Raw genomic sequence first — 23,996 nt, 5'->3', positions numbered from 1 at the left:
TTTTCATCTTTAGGATACCATAATCCAAGATTTGTTGTGCCTTGTAAGTAGCGAAAAATCCTTTTTACTGCTAATTCATGATTTTCCTTGGGATTACTTTGAAATCTAGAAACTATACATACTGCATTCATAATATCAGGTCTAGTTTGTGTCAAATATAGTAAACCTCCTATCATAGATTTGTATCTAGTTGGATTAACAGGTGTAGATTCATCCCTTTGAGATAATTTGTCATTTGTAGTCATAGGTGTGCTTACCGGTTTAGAGTTCTCCATCCCAAATTTCTTGAGTAGTTCTTTCAAGTACTTAGATTGACTCAAAAATATGCCTTTATCAGTCTGTAAAATCTGCAATCCTAAAAATAATTTTATTTCTCCAATCATAGACATTTCAAATTCATGCTGCATTTTAAGAGAAAATTCTTTGCATAATCCATCTTCTCCTCCAAAGATTATATCATCAACAAATACTTCCATAATCAAAATTTCATCATTAGTTACTTTGTAATATAAATTGCTATCTACATTTCCTTTAGTAAAACCAATTTTTAAAAGATACTTATCCAATCTTGCATACTAGGCTCTTGGAGCTTGTTTTAGTCCATACAGAGCTTTTCTTAATCTGCAAACCATATCATTGTTATCTGTCAAAGAAAATCCATCAGGTTGTTCAATATAGACTTCCTCTTCAAGATCTCCATTCAAAAATGCACATTTAATATCCATTTGGTAAACTTTGTAATCCTTGTGAGCTGCAAAGGCTAAGAATAATCTAACTGCCTCAATTCTAGCTACCGATGCAAAGGTTTCATTGTAATCAACTCCTTCTTTCTAAGAATATCCCTTACACACTAGTCTTGCTTTATTTCTGACAACCTTACCATCTTCATTGATTTTGTTTCTAAATACCCATTTGGTTCCAATTACATTTTTATTTTTAGGCCGGGGAACTAATGTCCAAGTATTATTTTTCTCAATTTGTCCTAATTCTTCTTCCATAGCTTTAATCCAAAATTTATCTTCACATGCCTCATTGATAGATAATGGTTCAATTTGAGAAATAAGACATACCTCTTCATTTGCCAATCTTCCTCTTGTCATGACTCCTTTAAATTTGCTTCCAATTATCTGATCTTCAGAATGATTCAGTCTTACATACCGGGGTGTCTTAGTCTATTGTTGTTCTTCAATTACTATGGTATCCTCTGATGATACCGGAGTAACTGGATCATCATTCTGTACTGGTGGATTTACTGTTGGTTCATTTGTCATAATTTCTATTACCGGTTCAGAGTCTATATACCTTGAAGTTCCTCTGAATTGTTCATCAATCTTTACATTTGTACTCTCAACAATTTTCTGTAATCTTTTATTAAAACATCTATAAGCTTTACTCTTAGATGAATAACCAAGAAATATTCCTTCATCACTTCTAGGATCAAACTTTCCAATATACTCATCTCTTCTAATATAACATTTACTTCAAAAAATTCTAAAATACTTAAGAGTAGGAGTATTACCAAACCATAGTTCATGAGGGGTCTTACTGGTTTCACCTTTGATGTGAACTTTGTTGAATGTATAGACAACAGTGCTTACTGCCTCTCTCCAGTACACATGTGGTAATTTTTTTCAGATAACATACTTCTTGCTGCATCCAAAATAGTTCCATTTTTTCTTTTAACAACTCCATTCTGTTGTGGTGTCCGAGGTGCTGATAACTGTCTTTTGATTCCATTCACTTCACAGAATGTATTAAAATCTCTAGATGTGAATAGTTTGAACTTCCCAAGTGCTTCTGATTTTTCCCTGAGAAAAGTAACCCAACACATTCTAGAATAATCATCAATAATTAGCATGAAATATCTATCACCTTGTAAGCTTTTAGTTCTAGTTGGACCACATAGATCAGTGTGGATTAAATCAAGAACATTATTGGATTTTTCTGGAATACTTTTGAAACTAGCTCTAACTGGTTTTCCAAATTGACATTCCTTGCAAATTGTATTATGAGGTTTCACAATTTTAGGTAGATCTCTAACTGTCTTAGAAGTATTGATTTTTACCACGCAATCAAAATTTACATGACATAGTCTTTTATGCCATAGCCAACTTTCATCTATATGAGCAACTAAACATGCCTTTTCACTGTTATTCAAATGAAAGATATTACCTCTAGTTTGATTACCGGTTGCAATTTCCAAACCAGTTCTATTCATGATTTTGCATTTTCCATTTTTAAATTGTAACTGAAAACCTTTCTCAACTAATTGACCAACACTTAAAAGATTATGTTTTAATCCTTCAACATAGTAAACATTGTCAGTGTTATGTTTACCATCAAGAGATATTGAACCCTTACCTTTGATTGAACAGGCTTTGTCATCTCCGAATCTTACTAAACCTCCATTGTATTCTTGAAAGTTCAAGAATTTGGCTTTGTCTCCAGTCATGTGATGTGAGCATCCTGAGTCAATAATCCATTCATCCTTTGATTCAACTTTAGCTACTAGGGCTTGTTCTACCGGTGGAGCAATAGGTACCGGTTGATCTTCTATTATATCAACAAAGACCCATCCATTGTCTACTGGATCCTCATAAGAATCATCAGTCACACCTTCATCAGCAATGTAACAAGATTTATCTTTGTTTTTCTTAAATTTGTATCTCTGATATTTATGATTAGGTTTGTATGTCCTTCTAGCTTCTTCTCTTAGTCTAGCATGTCTATCAAGGCATCTTGAAGCCATATGACCAATCTTATTGCAGTTGAAACATTTAAAGGGTGCTTTACCTTCATACTTACTTCCAATTGGACCTTTTGGCATTTTTCTTGCGAATAGTGCTTCAAGTTCTTCAAGCTCTTCATTCTCCTTCCTGGTTTCTTCAAGTTCTCTTGCATAAAAGGCTCTCCAATCTGATTTGTCAAAAGATGGAGTTGATGATGTTGATGCTTTGAAGGCCAAATCAGTTTTTATAGTAGTAACAGGACCAAATTCCTCAATTTCAAAAGTTGAAAGTTTTCCAATCAATGTATCCCTAGTTACTGATGTATTAGGCATTGTTCTTAGCTCATTGATAGTAGTAACCTTCATTTTATATGCTGGTGGCAAACCTCTTAAGATTTTTGAAACAATCTCATCTTCACTCAAGGTTCCTCCACAACATTTGATACCTAAAACAATTTCATTTACTCTTTCCATAAAAGTAGAAATTCTTTCATCTTCTTCCATTTTCAGATGTTCATACCTGACTCGGAAGCTTTCAAGTTTTACAATTTTGACTGTGGAATCCCCTTCATTTAGTGTTTTGAAATGATCCCAAATAGCTTTTGCAGTAGATCTATCTGATAATCCCATGATTTTTTGATCTGATAATGCACTCAAAAGTGCTTCTCTTGCTTTGCAATCATTTTCTTCATCTTTATCTAAAGTAATAGGAGCAGGCTGACCAGCTATAGCAGCAGTATAATCATTCTTAGTAACTTCCCAGATGTCTTTACCAATGCAATTCAGATGTGTCTCCATTCTGATTTTCCATATTCCATAGTTGGTTCCATCAAGTTTAGGACTATCCTTTCTGAAATAATTAGTAGACATTGGATCTCCTCTAGTTGTTAAACTTCTGGAAAAAGAGGACTAAGCTCTGATACCAATTGTAGGTCCCGAGGACAACTAAGAGGGTGGGGGGTGAATCAGTTGTCTAATAAATTCAAACCAAAATCTTATTAACTAACTTATTCCTTAATACCGGTAAAATATTTAGTTATGCCGGTAAACAGAGTTAATAGAAAATGCTTGTACCGGTAAGAATTAATGCATGAAACATAAACATAAAGTCATCCACAACACATGACATGAATATTTGTACGTGGAAACCCTGTAAGGGGAAAAACCATGGTGGGAAACCTTACCCACAATTAGATGATACTACTGCAGATAGTAAGTGTACAAAGAGGGGTCTGCACATGCTAAAAGGCCAACAGCCTAGAGCTCACTGCTCAACCACAAATGGGAGTCACACTGACTACAGTTGGATGATTAAATCCAATGAGAATGTACTGCACAAAATAGCATCTTCATATGCTAGATTTAGTACCGGTGTAATGTTGATATGCTTTTGCAAAGACCTAACTTCACCTTAAATGATGTCTTCATGTATATCTCTGCTTGATCTTGCATATACCCTTCCTTAAATCTTTTTCTTTCACATTTCACACTTGATCTTACAAATAAGATCTTACATTTATACCATACCCTAAGACCAATTTTAGTAGGTCGGCTCTACAAGATATTACAATAAAACATTTTACAAATAATACAATATCTGATGCAATAACCGATTAAACATGTCGGCTTAATGCATTTACAACAATAATAAATCATCTCCATAGCGTGTCATGCTAATCTGGAAAAGATAAACCTACTGGTGTAACCCTAGAGAATCTGGACCTATTTGCCGGTAAAAGCAAATATGCAAATAAGAATATACCAATGATTATTACTTCAAGAAAAAGTGTCCACGTGATGTCTTCGACATTACCAAGTGTCTTCCATGTCATTGCAGGTACCGGTGAACATTAAATCTTGCTGGTTAACCATATACCAATGATTGTTTGAATAGTTCACTAATTGCCGATGAATGTTGCTGGATCTCCAAAGTAGGTGTGTTAGCAGGTGTTGACATCAATGACAAAACCATACCAAAATACCAACAGTAACCTTATTAAGGAAGTATAGGCATGTATTTGCTTGGTCTTGTGATGACTTAAGGCTTATAAAGAATTTTTTTTGTGTTGGATTGATGATGATTATCATGTATTCATCACTTGTTGTCATTTATGAAACACTCTCACACACACATATGATTACATTGACTACTAGTGTAACTTCATTGATTTACACTGTTAACCGATATGTTTAAAGTCTATCTCTAATTGGTACTCTGTGTCAACTGGTATGTGCCTAAGAGATAACCCGTGGTTACATTAAGTTGGTATAAAGATGAAGATAAAATTGAAGATGAAGAGAAAGTGGAAGATTCCAGGACAATGGTTCACATATTGTGTCCAACCGGTATTGAGTGTTTTAACCAGTATCCATTTTTGTGATGAGTTACCAGCACCATTTGTTTGGTAGTCATTTTTGTGATGAGTTATGTTTATATGTCTAAATACACCGCACCTAGGAAATTGTGTTCCTATGGCCGACATAAGATTTGTATATCTATTTAAAGAGAGAACTGATATAGAAGAGGTGATCTATGAGAATACTGATATGCAAAAAAGAGTGAAATTTGTTGAAGAGCGATAAGTGTTTAGATGGAGAGAAGTGTTGAATGTACTTAGAATGATCTGATTAAGCAAGTCTTGTGCTACTCAGAATAGATCAAATCTTTCTTGTTGTTTTCTAATCATTACAACAGACTCAAATCCCCTAACCGGGTAAGCTGTAACAAGCTTCATTATACAAATCCTATAACAAGGTGATCCATTAGCTTGGATTCAAAAATCCTCCAGCAAGGTTACTCTTAACAGGGTATAAGCTTCTAATCAAGCTTGGGATCTCTAACAAGATTCGCTCCTAGCAGAGCTCTTTGTAAGACCTTAACCAGTTAGTTTGCTATTACTATAGATAGTTAACTTGTGAGTTCCATCTCACCATGGTTTTTACCTATTTGGGTTTTCCATGTATAAACACTTGTGTTATGGTGGATGTTGTTATTTAATTTTGGAAAGCATGTATTTTTTTCAAATTCTTAGTTAAGTTCATCTACTGGTTAGTGTTTAAAGTTGTGCTTGTTTTGGTGCCACTAACTCAACCACCCCCCCCCCTCAGTGCTTTTCAAGACCATCATTTTCTAGCATGAAATCCCCTTAAAACTAGAAGATAAACCTTTTAGGGAAAAGAAAAGACCAATAAACCCAACTCTTGATCTTAAAATGCAAGATGAGCTCACTAAACTAAGAGATGGAGGAATTATCAAACCCATTAGACATTCAACTTTGGTCTCTAATTTGGTCCCTATCAAGAAAAAGAATGGAGACATTAGGTTGTGTGTGGATTTTAGAAATTTGAATATTTCATCTTTAAAGGACAATTATCCACTACCCAACATGGAGTTTATGCTACAGAAAGTTACTAGGTATGAGCTTTTATCCATGATGGATGGTTTTTCAGGTTACAATTAGGTCAAGGTGAAAGAATCAGAGCAGTATAAGACTACATTTACTACACCTTGGGGTACTTATGTCGACGTTAGAATGCCATTTGGATTGACAAATGCAAGAGCAACATTTCAAAGAGCTATGGACATTGCATTTGTAGGACTAATTGATTCAATTTTGGTTGTGTATCAAGATGACTTCGCTAATTATTCCAAGAAGGCAAAAGACCATTGTTTGCACTTACAAAGAATTTTTGATAGGGATCTAGAGTTTGGTATTTCTTTAAACCCAAAGAAATGTGCTTTTGAGGTGATTGAAGGAAAAATATTGGGACATATAGTGTCAACGGATGGAACAAGGATTGACCTTGAAAGGGTGGATGCTATAGACAAGATTCCTATTCCAAGAACAGTAAAGGAAATTTGGTTTTTTTGGACAAACTAACTTTGTGAGAAGATTTATTATGAACTTTGCAAAGATTGTTAAACCCATCTCCAAGATGTTAAATAATAATTCCATTGTAACATGGGATGATCAAGAAATTAGAGATTTTTAAGCAATAAAAGGAGTTATCAAGGAAGCGCCTGTCCTTATCTCTCCCAATTTCAATAAGCCTTTTCAAATATTTTCCTTTGCCTCTTATCATACAATTGCTAATGTCTTGCTCCAAAAAAATTCACAAGGACATGAACAACCTATTGTATTTTTTAGCAAATCATTGTAGGTAGCAGAGTTAAAATATGATTTGGTTGAGAAGCAGGCTTATACACTTGTAAACGTTGTTAAGGCTTTCCGGCCTGACCTAGTAGGATCCAAAATTATTGCTTATGTTCCCAATGCAGCAATAAAGGATGTCTTTGTGCAAACATAAACCACAAGAAGAAGATGTAGGTGGATAAATAGAATTCAAGAATTTAATATTGATATCTAAATCACAAAGCTTGTTAAAGGACAAGGTTTGGCTAAATTGATGACTGAAGACAATTTACAAATAGTACAAGCTAATAAAGATCACATCATTAATAACCAAGCATGCAGTTTGGATACTTTTCCTTGGTACTCTAATATTATTACCTATTTGAACACTGGGGACTGCCCATCTAATTTAGCTCACGATAAAAAGAGTACATTGAAATTACAAGCACAAAAATATGTCTTTGTTCATGGTGATTTGTATTAGAAGAATAGGGATGGAGTTTTATTGCTTTGTTTAGATGAATATCAGGAAAAGAAGGTCTTAGAGTAGATGCACCAAGGAGTGTGTGGGGGCCATTATACTACTAAAACTACTGCTAATAAAATTTTGAGGGTAGGATATTATTGGCCTACTTTATTTCCAGATACATATAAGTTGGTCCAGAAATGTGGAGCATGTCAGAAGTTTTCAAGTAAGTTGAAATATTTAGGAGCATACCTGTTAGGCATGTTTCATGGGAAGCTCCTTTTTGTCAATGGGGAATTGATTTCATAGGGGAAATCAGTTAGCCATGAAGTGTAGGGCATAGATGGATCCTAGTAGCCATAGACTACTTCACCAAATGGATTGAGGAAATCCATACTAGGAGGGATACAAGAAAAGTAGTCATGGATTTTCTTCTTGACAATATTATCACTAGATTTGGTGTTCCTATTAGCCTTGTAATGGATAATGCAATGTGTTTTAGGCCAGAGGAATATGTCCATTTTTGTGAATATTATGGTATATAGATATCTTATTCCACACCTTATCATCCATATGAAAATGGATAAGCTAAATCTAATAATAAAAGCATAATGGAGATCATTAAAAGGGTTTTGGATTCAAATAAAAAGGCATGGGACTCAAAACTAAGGATTTCTCTGTGGGATGATAGAGTGACAATCAAGAGGACTACTAGAAAAACACCATTTAAGTTAGTTTACGGGATAGGTTCTAGGCTTCCAGTCAACAATTTGTTGCTTGTTTACAAATTTATTCAAAGTCATGACACTAATATGTCTGACCCAATGCAGGAAAGAATGATGTAGGTCATAGAGATCGAAGAGAAAAGAAAAGATGCTCATAAGAAAAACTTGAAGCAACAATAACAGGTCAAATATTTGTTTGACAATAAGGCTATTCAAAAAACTTTTCAATCTGGGGATATGGTCCTAATGTGGAATGCCAAAGATCAGGATAAGGATAACATTGAACATTTGAGGCGCTATGGATTGGACCTTATTTGGTAGTTGATCATTATGGAATGGATTCATACATCCTTCAAGATGCAGATGGGGAAGATTTGGAGTTTCCTATGCATGGTCAATATTTGAAGAAATTCTTTAGTTAGTGCTCTCTACATTTGCCTTGTACATAATGTATATATTATTTTTAATTCTTTTAGCACTTGGTCTACATTCCTAGAGCTTTGAATTCTTATAATAATATAGTGAGTTATATGTCCCCAACTAGATCCACTGTTGGGATTTATTTTCAATTCTTGTCTAGTGAAGGTTTAGGGTTTTGATTCATTGTATTATTCTAGGTCTTTAGCCCTTAAACCCTAATTAAACCCCCCTTGTTGTCACATGTTCTTTTTGTTCTATTTTTGCAGTTGTAGTGTCATAAATTGTGACCATAGAAATTTTTGACCACATTAGGGTCCTCACGCATGCAAAATTGAATCCCCTAGCTTGATTGGAGACCAGAGACTACTCAACCCCCAAAAACTACATCTCCCTTGCCCTCTGCACTGCCTAACCTGCATCCTGTCCTGCAAAAAAGGATAGGAAAGGAGCGTGGTGCCCCTTTCCCCCCTAGGAAAGGGGCATGACCCTTCCTAAGTCTGCATTGAAGGTTGTGCAGTGAGCGGGAAAACTTCCCCGATGTCGGCATGTGACGAAAATCAGTTTTATTAACCCTAATTAACAAGTATAAAAGTTGTATTTGCCCTCTCATTTTCATAAGTTCAATAAGGTGAGAATTTGCGATCAAGTGTTCAAGAGAATTCAAGCATTCAAGCAACCCTTTCAAGAATTGAGCATCTCAAGTATCCCTTCAAGGCTAGGTGTTGCATTCAAGTCAAGGATTCAACCATTGAAGAGGAGATTCATTTCAACATTCAACTTCATACAAGCATTTCTATCAAAATTTCTCCCACAACCTCCCTTGAGGTGATTTACATTTCAGTCTTCCATTTACATTTACTTGCAAGTACTTTCTTTCATTACTTGGTTAATTCCAAAATTAGGGAGGCAAACCCCCAATCCCAACCCCTTTTCTTCTCTTTTTTGTGTGTAAGTTGTATGTGTGCAACTATACTTTTTAATTTGGACTCCATTTGTAGAGGCGGCAAAACCCTTTTCGTTTCACGAATTTTTTTGGAGGACCGTGTACACTTTCGCCATGGTCCAGGCAAATTTTCCTGAAATTCACAGGGCAACTTTATCTTGACATATTATTTCCAAATCCAGGTGCGTAGTTTCATCCCACACTCCGATCTTGAGTTATTATCAGTTCTTCATCTCTTTTCACTTAGTCTCAATACATAATTCAATCAATTCCTTTCCATTTCGAGTAGAAGAGGGGATTGACTTATCATTCTCATTTCATTAAGAATTCTATCTTCTTCTTTGGAGGTTAAATCTAGTGAATTTCCCCCCCCCCCCCTCTTCCATTGTAATGCGTGAAAAGTGTTTGAAGGGAAATCCATAGTGAAACTCTCATCTCTCCTTGGAGGGAAAGGGTAGCTTTCCTCTTGATCTCCCATTCACACATTTTTCACTCACCATTACATTTTGGTGAACCCGACCTAAAGCATGCTTTCCTTTGAACAAAATTGCATATTTTTCATTTACAAGTTTAATTTTTCTGCAAATATAGTGGTTCATTCATTCACAACCCTAGTTTTATTTAAAACAATTGGAATTGAACTTGTGATTTGTAAAAATTGCTTGTGGTTATCTTAGATCTGAAAATTGTTTTGTTTGTCAAATTCAATTTCCTCATTGTCTTGTTCAATTTGCAAATCAAATTTACAAAATTAAGCGGTTACTTGTTAAAACCATAAATTTCACATTTGTGATTGTTCTTAGACTTGTTTTCACTCCTACAATTCAAAATTTCAATTTCCCTCCTTTTTCCCAAAATTCAAATTTCAAAATTAAGTGGTTAGGTCATAAAACCCTAATTTTTAAATTTAATTGGATTTTGTGCAAATTTCAATCAATTTCATTCAAATTCAGATTTCTAAATATTTTCCAAGGTGTCCCTATCCATTAGGTTTGACCTTTTTCAAATTTGCAATTCAATTCCTCTTTTTCTTCAAAACCCTAATAGGGTCTTATTTATAAATTTGAACCTTAATTTCGCCCATCTAGAAATCGTAAAATTCACCAATATTTCGGGGTTAGCTTTGAAATCATCATAATATTCATCCCTAAAAACTTTGGAAAAAGTTGGTCCGACCATGTGCATTCCTTTTTTCCCAAAATTTTGGGAGACTGTTATGACTGTATTTAATAGCCTAAATCCAGAAGATTGGCTGATTTTGTTGATTTTTGATCCCTCTAGAATAAAAAATACCTCCAAAATTCAAGACTTTCAATTTCAAGAAAATTTTTAAAATTAAGAGGTTAATTATAATCTGCCCTGATTTTAAAAATTCTGATTGTAAAATTAAGTGGTATCCTCTTGGTCCTAATTTTAAAATTCCAATTGTGTCTTTTTCTTTCACCAACAAAGTTCAAATTGTGTAATCCTTATTTTCTTAAATTTTGCATTACTCAATTTTCTAAGCTTTGTTCCTATAATTCAAAATCCAAAACTCAAAATTCAAATTTTCCCTCTAGTGAATGAGTTTTACCACTATTAGTCCTACCTATACTATTCTTGTTAGATGAAGCATTAGAATTAAGGCCTCCCAAGGTTTAATTATTGAGGAGATGGAGCCTAATTTGGGTGACTTATTTAATGAGGATCATGCTAATTCTTCCAATCTTGATCATGTGCCTATTTACTCCATTGATGAATCCCATGATGAAGAAGAAACTTTAACTAGGGTCTCTATAGATCAAATTTCCAAATTGGACAATCAATTTGATAACTTTCAATAATTGATGTCCCAAGAATACCCTAATAGTGAAGCTCTTTCATTAGTTGAAGGCCTTAAGATCATGATTCAAAGTGATAAGAATGGAATTGATATATTGCATGGCATTGCACATATTGTTGATTCTAATGTCATGCCTATCAAGGGTTGTGACAAAACCCTAGGTTATTCACAACCTTCAACACAAGTCAATCCTTCAATTCCTTTGACTAATCTTATGACTAGTATTCCTATTTTTACCTCCAACATCATGGCTACTTCAACTCAAAATGTCATCCCTACAACAATTAGTCATCGAGGCAATCCCACTTCTTCATTAAATCCTCCAGATTTACCTATGTCTTCAATAAGTGTTCCCATTATCCCTCAACCAATCAATGTGACACAAGGGGGCAATTCTTGCAACAACTTTGTTCCTCCTTTAAGTGTCCCTTTTTCTACCCAATCATCACCTATTCCTACTTATCATAATGTCCCACCACCTTATTCTCAGTCCATGCCTTCCTTCAATAACATCACACCACCTTCTCAATCAACTATGTCTAACATCAATTCTTCTACCAAAGCGACAACTAACAATCTTGCTCAAACTATGTCTTCCTTACAACAACAAATTGCTTCTATGAGTCAATCCAAGTTTAGTGTACCCACCTTTGATGTTTCAAGCCCACTTTCTCTTGATATTGTTAAAGTTGTGCCACCTAAACATGTTGAGGTCCCTCAATTAGAACTCTATAATGGAAAAGGTGATCCCGTTACGCATGTCAAAACATTTCAAACCTTGTGTATTGACTTTGCTTATGATCAAAGATTGTTTGCAAAATTGTTTACGAGAACACTAAGAGATGAGGCTTTACAATGGTATTTCTCTTTGCCTTCTTATTTTATCACTTCTTTTCAACAACTGGCAAATGATTTCATCCAACAATTTCAAAACAACATTGGTCCTAAAATCACTTTGACTGATTTAATGCATAAACAAGATGTTAAAGAAAAAGCGACTGATTTCATTGGTAGATATAAGTATTTGTGTGCTCAAATTTCTTTTACTGTACCTGATAATGATATTCAAAGATTTTTCATTTGTAATTTGCAAAAAGATATTAGGGAAAAGATTCTTTTGTCTGAGTTTACTTCCTTTCCGCAGTTGTGTGTAACACTCCACAATTATCAACTGGATGTGAGTCAAATGGATAAATCCACTCCTATGGCTCTGAGTGATAAGGGGGAGAGTGTTCAACAACCATTTGAGAAGTTCAAACCAACAAAAAGCTTCATCAAGTTCAATGATACAATCAACAACATGTAAATGCTACAATAGGTGTTCCTTCTATTTCTTAATTTTTCCAAAGAGAAAGACAGTTTATTCCTTTGAATGAATCTTTACATAATATTATGTCTCATTTTTTACAAAGAAATTTTATCAAGCTTCCTACTATAAAACCAGTTGATCCTTCTAAACTTACATCCCCTTATTTTGATAACAATTCATTTTGTCAATTTCATCGTCAGCCCGGTCATGATACTGAGAAATGTTTCGCATTGAAAAATAAGATTCAAGATTTGATTAATAATAATACTATATCTTTGGTAGTTGTGAATGATAAAGGGAATAAATCAGTAGCTCCTCCTAATACAAATCTTAAGATCTTCATTGATCCCTTACATTCTCATATCTCTAACGTGATTGAGATCGTGCCTACTTCTTTCGTTTCTAATGAATTCACCTCTATGGCTCTGAACTTGGTAAATATGGTAGAAAAACAAGATACGCCTAAGGATCCTTGTATTACATTTGACTCTAGTGAGAACATTAGAGCACCTGATGGCCTTTTATACATAGTTGCGAAGGTTAAGGATATACCTTGTCATGGTGCCCTTATTGATCCCTCTTGCATGGTTAATATCATCACTAAGGAGTATCTTTTCACTTTATGATTGCAAAAATGAATATATGATGCTTCTAATGTGGTTGTGAAGTTATTTGATGGATTCTCTTGTCCTACCATTGGCTCTATCACCCTTCTTATTGAAGATCATACTAAATTAATGGATGTTAACTTTGTTATCATTCCTTCTTTTGAACAATTCCATGTGAAGCTTGGCTATCGTTTGCTATATTTCATGAAGGCTATTTCTTCTCCTATCCATATGTTTAAAATTTCCTCATAATGGAAAAATCATAACTATGAACCATAGCTTATTTAAACCATCCAAAAGAAGCCCCCGTGTTCCTATTGATTTCTTTTGGCCTAAGCAATTTCAATCTCTTCCATCAAGGAGCGATGCTCTTTTTCAATCTTATAAAAAATGGAAGAAAGATATGATATTATCCTTAAGTCAACCTAGATCCCCAAGAATTCACATTCCTATAATTCTTGAAGATGAAGTTCTCCCCCTAATGGATATAACTAATCTTCTTCGTAAGGAAGATCCTCAACCTATTCCTATGGATGTGTCTATTCCTTCTCCTAAAAAATAAAACAATATTCCTCCTAATCTTAGACCTGTACCTCCTCCTCATTATGGACCTGGTTTCCTTCCTACACCTAATATTCCTCCTTTGTATGACACAGTTCCACCTCCTTCCTCTTATAGAGAAAAGAGGCCTGCTTCTCCCCTTATTCAACCTAAAAGACCTCAACCTAAACCTTCAACTATCAAAGACGAGAATATTCCTCCTTCTCAGTCTTCCACTAAGACTCGACGAAATTGTTGTGCAAGAGAACACTAATGAAGATGTTTTGTTCAAGCTCATGAAGCTATCCCTCAAACTATTCAATCTCCTAGAACTCCAACAGTTGACATGATTCCCTTTTCTCCTGAGCAAGTTGTTGAACCTAAATCTCGAAATCAGAAGTTGAAAAAACATGTGATGGTTTTACTTCTATTCATGTACAAGCTCCTCTTTCTATAAATCTTGATGAGGAAATGAGTGAACATGATATTCATCATGGAAATAAAACTCCTAATGCTTCTGATAGTGATTATGAATATGTTGATGTTGACAAGCATATATCAGCTGAATTTTCAAAAGCCCTAATCCTAGCTCCTAGAGCTGAACAAAGTAACTTACCACAAGAGCATAGTCCTTGTTTGGATCTTGTGATAGCTCCATCTGTTGTGCTCGATGTCTCTCCTCTAGTGTGTTTCTCACCTTCTTGAAATAGTGATCAGCAAGATCGGGAGGTGGATGTCGTGCTAGATTAGCAACATTGGCACCATAGATTTTCTCTCTCTCTCCTCTCTTGCTCTTTTGTGACTACTCTTCTATGTGTATCCCCGTTCTTCTATTATTCCCTTAATGTCTACTTAAGGATGATGCAAATAATTGAGATCTCTTTTGGTCTCTTTCATGTTGACTCAATAGACTCTTATCTTCCCTTTCTTCCAAGGAAGTTTCCTTTCTTTGGGGAATGTCGATTATTATATGCACAAACATATATGATATACATGGGTTATCATACAACATACTGACCTTGAGGAAAGTGAAACTACCTTGTATTTTGTGTTCATTATCTTTGGTTTTATTCCTCAATTGGGGGATAAATCCTTGCGATAATGTGCTCCCTCTCTTCTCTCTCTCTTAGGTGTATCCTACCTTAAAGCAATTGCTCCCGATAAGGTGCATGCAATTTCTTTAACGTGGGGGCATACACTCTGCTCATATTCTCCTTCTTGATACTTAAGAATTGCTTAGTGAACTTTGTTTTGCTTTGTAATCTTTGGTATCCTTTCTTTTGTGACTCATAGTGAGGGGAACTTTACTACTTACAGTCATGGTTCTCCCCTTCTTGATCTTCCCTTTTACTTTGTCAATCGAAGTTGTAAGATCCTAAGTCCACTAGGGGCTTGGTTCATCTTGCCTCCTTGACATGGTAAAAGTATTTCAATCTTGTTTCCTTGTACTTTACTAGCAGTATTGGTGTACGCTCATAATCCTGCTAAAGTGGGGGCTAAATATAGTGTCATAAATTGCGACCCTAGAAATTTTTGACCACATTAGGGTCCTCACACATGCGAAATCAGATCCCCTAGCCTGATCAAAGATCAGAGACTACTCAACCCCCCAAAATTGCAGATCCCTTGCCCTCTGCACTGCCTAACCTGCATCCTGTCCTGCAAAAAAGGGTAGGATAGGGGCGTGGTGCCCCTATCCCCTACTCTATTTTGGGCAGAACCCTTCCTAAGTTTGAATTGAAGGTTGTGCAGTGAGCGGGACAACTTTCCCAATGTCAACCTGTTACAAAAAATAGTTTTATTAACCCTAATTTACAAGTATAAAAGTTGCATTTTCCCTCTCATTTGCATAAGTTGATTAAGGTGAGAATTTACGATCAAGCATTCAAGAGCATTCAAGCATTCAAGCATCCCTTTCAAGCATTGAGAATCTCAAGTCTCCCTTCAAGGCTAGGTGTTGCATTCAAGTCAGGGATTCAACCATTGAAGAGGAGATTCATTTCAACATTCAACTTCATACAAGCATTTCTATCAACATTTATATCACAACCTCTCTTGAGGTGATTTACATTTCAGTTTTCCATTTACATTTACTTGCAAGTACTTTCTTTCATTACTTAGTTAATTCTAAAACTAGGGTTTGATCTGAAGGCAAACCCCCAATCCCAACCCCTTTTCCTCTCTTTTCTTTGTGTAGGCTGTAGGTGTGTAGTTGTACTTTTGGATTTGGACTCCATTTAAAGAGGTAAAAAAACCCTTTTTGTTTCATGGATTTTTTGGAGGACCGTGTACACTTTCGCCATGGTTTGGATAACTTTTCCCCAAATTCATAGGGCGGCATCGTCTCGACATATTACTACCAAATCCAAGTGCACAACTTCATCCCACAGTCCGATCTTGAGTTATTATCAGTTCTTCATCTCTTTTCACTTAGTTTTAATACACAATTCAATCAATTCCTTTCCATTTCGAGTATAAGAGGGGATTGACTTATCATTCTCATTTCATTAAGAATTCTATCTTCTTCTTTGGAGGTTGAATCTAGTGAATCCCCCTGCTCCTCTTCCAATGTAATGTGTGAAAAGTGTTTAAAGGGAAATCCGTAGTGAAACTCTCATCTCTCCTTGGAGGGAAAGGGTATCTTTCCTCTTGATCTCTCATTTAGACATTTTTCACCCACCATTACATTTTGGTGACCATTACAACAGTGACTCCTAATAACTAGTTCCTGATAACTTAAGTCATCACTTATGTCCACTTCATCCTCTCGATGACCAACCCCTTTATGTTAGCCACTCGGTCACCTTTTTTTTCCTAGACCTCTTATCTTCCTTCACTTTTGATCAGATCTACGATCCAGATCTTGGCACAGTTGCGTGATTAAGTTAATGAGCTAGTCTGCACTAACTCTACAACTTTGCTTGCTAACTTGGCACATGGACCCCATTTAAACAAGTTATATTCTGGGTGGACTAATGAAAGGTATCCTAGTGGGTTCTTGTGGACACATGGACAAGGTGGGTTTGATAGCTTTGAGTTACTCATTTCCCTACTGAGAAATCAATTCCTAAAGATCTAATGATCCGGATCATCGTGCGATTAAGCGATTGGTTGAAGTTTCTTAATAAGTTTAGCTCCACAACCCCATCTACTCATATGGTATGTGGGACCCATTGGTGGTGACTTGATATGACCTAGAAAAATATATGAGTGATAGGTGACATGGCTTAGAAGTGGGCCTCATTGGCTTGCTTCTTATAAGTATTAATCTATGGTCAGCTTGCACAAGATCAATGAACATGATTCTTGTGTGATTGTGTGATTGATTAAAGATGCGGGCCAAGGCTAACCTCGCAATGCCACTGTAGATGTGGCATGAGGGTCCCACTTAAAATGATGTTTAATTTCATTGGCCAATAAAAGATTGGATTTTTAAACCCTAATATGAATTGGGACATAAGTCCGTAGGAGTTAGAGATTGAATATCAGAAGAATGAGAGGTTGTAGAAGAGGAAATTGGCATCATTTAGGCCTATGGGGATGAAGGGAGATGATAGAAAATTAACTTCACAACAAACTTCCCCATATAGCACTGATCTATTTGTTGGCTCTTTCATAGACACATACTATGACTAATGTTAGGTGTGTGTTGAGGATACAAGGGACTTGATTCCCAATTGGATGTGGGTAGTATGTATGGGTATCCAAAGTAGGGATATCAATAGACCTTTTGATTTTTATTCCTTGGTGGATGAGGGTCTTCACAATGCCCTCTGTGATTTCAAAATGGAAAAATCGACAATTTTCAGGTATTATTCTTTGTTTATCCATATATTTTGGTATAAAGGACTTAAGGTTTGGCATCGAGACCTACAAATCATAACTATGGTTAAAGAGGAGCAACTCCTAGTCCAAGAATGAACTTACATCTGGGATTCACGCATGAATGAGTCTAATTATTTAGTTTTTGAAATTATTTTTGTTAGTAAAGTCTTCGGTATTTTACAAAAGGAGGTCAGATGGGGTCTAAGCTAGAGAGCCAAAGAATTTTTAAGGCCCAAGGGCCTTAAGCTTGAATTGGATATCTCTCACAATTGGGGATCGTGGTTCTATTTCAAGGACCACATGATCATTAGGGTATTTGATAGCCCTGTCACTCCTTAGTGTCTACCTATTACTATTCAAGACAAGGTTGTGTTTTTGGAGATTATGCATCAACTGGTTGAAGCTAACAAGTCATTAGTTGTTGGATCTTATAAGAAAGGGTCAATGATACTATAACAAGTTGTGACTAGGTTGTATCAATTCTTGAACAAGAAAAAATATGAAAACCTTGACTCTATATTGAATAGGTATAGACTTCCCCAAGCTAAGTACATATTTTATGACTCAAAACAATTTGTCCAGAAGCTTGGGAAGGTAAAGACACTATCACATGAATGGCACAATGAGGAAGACCTCATAAGGAATGTAGAAGACTACAATGATGTGTTGAAAAGAAAGGAGAGGTGGTATAAATATTGGGAAAATGGTGTCTCAACCTTGCAATTACATGAGGTTACTATTTATAGTAAGTTTCCATTTGAGCACAAAATGGTGGCAAATTCTCCCTGAAGCTTTTGGTTGGCTAGATAAGTATTCTAATAAAGTTACATTGCAAGATCACAACTAGTTTTGAAGATATTAAATTTTCCATTTTGGAGGGGTCCAATGAAAGGTTTAAGTTTGATTTTGAGGGCTTTAGAGGCCTTGAAACATCCTAAAAAGTGGTCATAACAATGCAGTGGTTTACAAGGCAATAGAACACTTTGCAAGATTTCTGATGCTTAAAACAGTTCGTCAATAGGATACATGGTTCTCAAGTTATGGCCTCTAGAAGTTTGTACTCCTGAAATAGGAAATATAAAATACATCAAACACATAAATGAGTTGTGAAAAGGGAGGGACATGTCATAGGGCATCTAGAAGGGAGATAAGGCCAACTACACCTTATTGGGTGGTTTTAGCCCATGGTTTTGTAATACTATTTGATGATTACTTGTATTGTATCTCATATATAGGAGGTGTGTGAGATAGAGGTCGTGTGTAAGAGTCTTATGGCTATTGAGTTATCTCTGAATCTCTCATTAGTGGTACTCCTACGAAGAGTTTTCTCTACTAGTATATTGTAATCTATTTTTTATTATTGAATAATATATTGGGCAAATTTTGGAGTGTGGGGTTTTTCTCCCAAAAGGGTTTTCCCCACGTAAATCACTATGTTATGGTTTAAATGTTATTATATCTATTATGTTTTATATAACTATTGTGATGATTTGTAAAAACCTTTGCATTACCTTCCTCTCAAGGTTACTATAGGAAGTTGTTCCGCTACTTGACTTCCTTACAAGTGGTATCAGAGCTTGATCCCCTTTGGTTTCAGTTGTGGGTTGTTGGGTTTCTTAAAATAATCTAGATTTGAGTGGGAGCTTGTGTAGAAGACACTTTTTGATCTTGTTGCAGGAATTTTTAGATGGCAAGTTTGTTAGGGAAAATAGAGGTGGAGAAATTTAATAAAACAAATTTTGAGATGTCAAAGCTAAAGATGGATGATCTGCTAATAGATCGATCTATGGGATGTTGTTGATGCGAATGTCCAAAGGCCCTCAGATCCTACTACAACGGCTTAGTATGATGTTATGGATTTAAAATCCAAGGGTCTAATCAGATTATGCCTAGAAGACTCTACTCTGATCAATTTCCACAAATAAAACAATGCAAAGAAGCTATGGACTAAGCTTGGTGAAATGTATCAAGCAAAATCTTAATTAAATTAGATTTTTTTGAGGAAGAAATTGTATTCCTTGAAGATATAAGAGGGTGGCCGGATTGTAGACCACCTGAAAGAATTCAATATGTTGGTGGCTCAATTAGTATCTATCGGTGTTAAGATGAAAGAAGAGGACAAATGCTAGATCCCGCTTTGTTCTTTGCCTAATTCATGGGATTCTCTTGTTAAGTCTATCGATAGTACTTCTATTGTTTTGAAGTCTAAAGATGTGGTGGGTGCCCTACATGGTGAAGAGATGTGAAGGAAGATATCCCTCAGTTCAAAGGAATCCCTAACTATTTGTGGAAGACCTAAGGAGAAAGGCAAGAAGAATGAGAAGCATGAAAAGTCCAAATCGAGAGGGAGATCGAAATCTCCTGGAAAGTCCAAAGTCATTTGTTGGAATTGTGGTAAACTAGGTCACATCTGTAAGGACTACAAAGAAGAAAAGAAGAAGAAAAAGAAGAAGATTGATTTTGATTCTGAGACCAAGAAGGAAGATGGTGATGCATTTATTGCAGCTTTGGCAACTCATGCAGGTAATGATGCTTAGTTAAATGACTTGGGTGCATATTTTCATATGATTGCCAATAGAGATTGGTTTTCTAAATATGAAGAATTTAATGGAGGTAAGGTGTACTTGGGTGATGATTCACATTTAGACATTGTTGGTCGAGGTAAAGCTAAAATTAGGTTTTCTGATGGTAGAATAAAAAGGATTAATGGTGTGCTACATATCCCTAGTTTAAAATGAAATCTATTGTCTGTGAGAAAACTGATAGATGTGGGTGTGTAGGTAGTCTTTTTTGAAGCAGGATGTAAGATGATTAAGAGTGCTATGGTAATTTCTAGAGGTGTCAAGTTTGACACTTTCTATAAGCTAGATGCATACACTATTGAGTGTAATAGCACTTCTATAAAAAATAAATTTCTGGAAGATTTGATGGTTTCACCTTCAGTAGATGGAAATGGCTTTTGGGTACCTAAGGGTGCTCTTTCTTTTGAAGCAAAGTTACCTATAGAGAAGACTATGTTATGACACCAGAGGCTTCACCACATTGGAGAAAAGGGTCTAAGGACCTTGAAAAATAAAAAACCTTGTTGAAGGTTTGAATGATTGTAATCTTGACTTTGATTTCTGTGAGCATTGCATTTATAGAAAACAAAACTACATCCAATTTTACTCGAGTTATCATAAAACTTGTGGTGTTTAGGATATTATTCATTTTGATTTGTTTGGCCCTATAGAGGTTCCTTCGATTGGAAAATCCACATATTATGTTTCATTTATTGATGATTTTAGTAGAAGGACATGGGTATATTTTCTAAAGAGTAAATTTGAAGTTTTCAGTCAATTTAAAGAATTTTAAGGCAATGGTTGAGTTGCAAACTGGAGAGAAAATTAAATGTTTGAGGACTGATTTAATGGCGGTGAATTTTTCTCTAATTATTTTGATAGATTCTATAAAGATTGTGGTATTAATAGATAGAAGACAACTCTGCATTCTCCACAACATAATGCAATTGTAGAAAGAATGAATAGGACATTGATGGAGAAGGCTAGGAGTATGTTGAGTGGTGTTGGTCTAGAACAAAAAGTTCTAGGCTGAAGTTGTTTCCATTGCTTTCTACTTAATTAATAGGTCTCCTACATCATCTCTTATTGATAAAATTTCTATGGAAGCATGGTCGGGTCACAAGCCTTCATTGAGACATCTTAGAGTTTTTGGTTGTGAGGCATATGCACATGTGCCAAAGGAGAAGTGGACAAAGTTGGAGAACAAGGTTGTGAAATGTATCTTCATCGGGTATAGTTATGTTGTCAAAGGATACAAGCTTTGGGACCCTATTGCACAAAAGGTAATTCATAGTAGAAGTGTTATTTTTAGAGAAATTGAGTCTCCTTTTGTTACATTGCAACCAGAATAGACTAAAATTAAGGAAGATGTGATTCAATTTCCTTCTACACTCGAAAGAGTTGAATTGAGACCCCTTGATAGGCAAGAAGTTGAAGAGAGATTGTCTAGATCTAAATCTTCAGAAGAGAAGGAAGAACCTCCAACTCTGCTTGTTCGAAGGTCTACACGATATAGACAACCACCTGAAAGATATTCACCTGATGATTGGAGATGTATTTTTGCTTTGAATACTAATGTGGATGAACTAAAATCTGTAGAAGAGGCATTATGTATGATTGATGCAGAATCCTAGAAGATTGCTATGGAAGAAGAAATCACAGTTTTGAGAAAGAATGATACATGGGATCTTGTACCATTGCCTAAAGGATGGAAGCCTGCTAGTTGCAAATGGGTGTTCAAGAAAAAGATTGGTTGGAATAGAAGCATTGAGAAGTATAAAGAAAGGTTGGTTGCAAAAGGTTACTCTCAAGTTGAGGTTGTTGATTATGGTGAGATATTTTCTCCTATTGCCAAAATGACATCCATTAGATTTTTCTTTCTATTGATGCTGCTTATGATTTAGAGGTTGAAAAAATGAATGTGAAAGCTACTTTCCTTCATGGTGATTTGGAGGAGGATATTTATATGACACAACTGAAGCACTACGTGGTGAAAGTTAAAAGTAATTTGGTCTATAGATTAAATAAATCCTTGTATGGCCTCAAATAGAGTCTTAGGATGTGGTACTAGAAATTTGATACATATGTGCTGAGTTTTGGATTTGAGCATTCTAAATTAGATCATTGTGTTAATTATAAATCTGATAGTGATCATTTCATGTACATTACATTGTATGTTGATGATATGTTATTCATTGGTAAAGGGAAAGGTACGATTTCAGAACTTAAGTCTCAGCTCGCTGTTAAATTTGAAATGAAAGATATTGGTGTAGCAAAACACATTCTTGGGATGGAAATTAAAAGAGATGGAGTGAACAGAAAGCTATGGCTAGGCTAGAGTAAGTATGTGAATTTAGTGTTACAGAGGTTCAACATGCAAGATTGTAGACCATTGTGTGTTCCTTTTACAACTGGAACAAAATTATCTATTGTAGATTGTCCTACATCGCCATTGGAGATGGAAGACATGAGTAGAGTACCTTACCAAAGTGCAGTTGGAATTTTGATGTATGCTATGGTCTGTACTAGACTAGATATTGCCCAAGCAGTGGCAGTTTTGTTGAGATGTATGTCTAATCCTGGTAGAGTTCATTGGGATGCAGTCAAAAGATTCTTCAGATATTTGAAGGGTACCTCAGAGTATTCTTTGTGTTATCATGGTAATTTAGTTGGAGATGTGATTTTCCTTGATATTCATGGTTATGTTGATTCATACCAGGTAGGTGATATTGATAACAGAATATCCACCAGTTCTTATGTGTTTACTTTATTGGTGGTTCCATTAGTTGGATGAGTAAGCGATAGGCTGTGGTTGCTTTGTCCACTATTGAAGCAGAGTATATTGCAGCTACTCATACTTGTAAAGAGGTCATTTGGCTCAAGAGATTATGTTTAGACATTGGAATAAAACAAGGAGATGTGACAGTTCATTGTGATAGTCAGAGTGCAATCTGCTTAGCTAAGAACCCGACATTTCATGCCCGTATCAAGCATATTGATGTTCAGTATCATTTTGTTAGAGATATGGTTGAAGATGGTAGGGTGAAGCTGGTTAAGGTAGAAACTTTGATGAATGTTGTAAATTCTTTAACTAAGGATGTGAGCACAAAGAATTTCATATGGTGCTTAGAGTCTATGGGTCTCATGGCCCCTAGCAATTGATTCATTGTGTTGATACTCCCTTTTCTCTTGCAAAGTGTTCGACAAGTGGGAGATTTGTTGGAAAAATGGTGTCTCAACCTTGCAGATACATGAGGTTACTATTTATAGTAAGTTTTCATTTGAGCATGAAATGGTGCAAAATTATCCCCGAAGCTTGTAGTTGGCTTGATAAGCATTCCAATAAAGTTACGTCGCGAGATCACAACTAGTTTTGAAGATATTAAATTTTCTATTTTGGAGGGGTCCAATGAAAGGTTTAAATTTGATTTTGAGGACTATAGAGGCCCCACAACACCTTGGAAAGTAGGTGTAAATTAAATAGTGTTTATAAGGCAATAGAGCACTTCACGAGCTTTCCGACGCTTCAAATGGTTCGTCAATAGGACACACAGTTCTCAAGTTATGGCCTCCGGAAGTTTGTACTCCTGAAATAGGAAATATAAAATACATCAGACACATAACTGAGCTGTAAAAAGGGAGGGACATGTCATAGGGCATCTAGAAGGGAGATAAGGTAGGCTACACCTTATTGGGTGGTTTTAGCCCATGGTTTTGTAATATCGTTTGATGGTTTCTTGTATTGTATCTCCTATATATGAGGTGCATGAGATAGAGGTTATGTGTAAGAGTCTTATGGCTATTTAGTTACCTCTAAATCTCTGATTAGTGGTACTCTTGCGAAGAGATTTATCTGCAAGTATATTGTAATCTATTTTTGATTGTTGAATAATATATTGGGCAGCTTTTGGAGTGT

Source organism: Cryptomeria japonica, chromosome 9, assembly GCF_030272615.1.
Source record: "Cryptomeria japonica chromosome 9, Sugi_1.0, whole genome shotgun sequence".
NCBI classification, from domain to species: Eukaryota; Viridiplantae; Streptophyta; class Pinopsida; order Cupressales; family Cupressaceae; genus Cryptomeria; species Cryptomeria japonica.
This window is presented reverse-complemented; position numbering follows the sequence as displayed.